The sequence below is a fragment of the Myotis davidii genome, unplaced genomic scaffold (genome assembly GCF_000327345.1).
Source record: "Myotis davidii unplaced genomic scaffold, ASM32734v1 scaffold303, whole genome shotgun sequence".
Classification (NCBI taxonomy): domain Eukaryota; kingdom Metazoa; phylum Chordata; class Mammalia; order Chiroptera; family Vespertilionidae; genus Myotis; species Myotis davidii.
The window spans coordinates 90,988-92,317 of NW_006294064.1; the positions used below are offsets into that span (position 1 = coordinate 90,988).

General features: G+C 41.3%; 1 pseudogene; it reads right to left on the minus strand.

Moving 5' to 3' along the window:
• Positions 1–826: 826 nt before the first annotated feature.
• Positions 827–1,328, minus strand: LOC107183801 (annotated as a pseudogene).
• Positions 1,329–1,330: the final 2 nt, after the last annotated feature.

Genomic DNA, 1,330 nt, shown 5'->3' on the forward strand with positions numbered 1-1,330 from the left:
TTTTACTGCATCTTTCACCTAGTACATATCAACCATCTGGAGAGCAGAAGGGAACTCTATGAATTTGTTTCAGTTTGCTGTATTTTTCTTATGGGGAAACGAAGACTTAAAGAAATAGTAGGTAGTTAAGAAAAGAGAGGGAAGGGGGATGAGAAAACCCATGCTCTAGTAACAAGTAACTTCCAAATAGCTGAGTTAGTTACTGGGAATTTATACCAGCATTAGTGACAGGTCATTGAACTTTATTCTTTAAAAAAACAAAAAACATATATGCCGTAGATCAATTCCAGCATGTCATAATTTTAAGTTTCATCAAAAGGTTGATGAAACTAGGGGACTCAACAGGATTGAGTCACACATGCGATGTAGTCACCTGCTGGGAATGGCTAAAGTCATTTTCCCAAACCTGAATAGTAAACTGATTGTGGCTGCAGTACAGTAAAAGGGCATCTTAATCTACATATTATTGCCTCCTACTGGCCAAACACCTGAACAGCCGTAGGCTAATTCCCCGAAACTGACAATGCTTCTGTACCCTTTGAAACCTTACCCTTTGAGGTGTATTACCTCCACCTTGCCTTAGGACAAATTGTGTTAATAAAAGCAAGGGTCCTAGACAAGGAGGAAGTCTTCAGTTCCTTTAGCTGAAGGTCCTCTGACCCCCAATGCCTTTCAAAATTATATCTTGTCTCCAGATTCTTTATTATTCTCTGAATTCCTGTGTCATCTACGCACAGCCTTTTCCAGATTCCTGACCCCTTCTTGATGCTGGGACAAGAACCCCGGCACATATACATATGTATACATGTATATATATATATATATATTTATCAGCACAGAAGTCTTTTTTTTTCTCCATTTTTCATGCCACGAATCCATAGGGAATGGGTTCCAGCAGCTCAGGCTCCTTCCCACTGATTCTCACAAAGTATGCTTCTCTGGGTGGAGCAGGCTGATGCTTCAGTTGAACCCAGGTACCTATCTCTTTGGCTTCCTCCTTTTTCTGATTATTTTCCTTCACACATCTCGGCTCTTAGAGTGCTTAATATGCTCAACATGTACATTAGTTCTCCTGGCAAGAATCTTGCCCTTGACTTGCTTGTTCACAATAATGCCCAGGGCATGCTGAGTGACCTTGTAGACTCTTCCAGTGTTGCCATGGTAACATTTGTGGGGCATTCCTTTTTGAACAGCGCCCATTCCCTCGATGTCCACAATATCACCTTTCTTGTAGATTTGCATGTGTGTGGTCAAAGGAACAACTCCACGTGTTCTAAAAGGCCCAGAGAACATATAGTGGTGCCTCTCCTCTTTCACTTTGTGTTAGTCA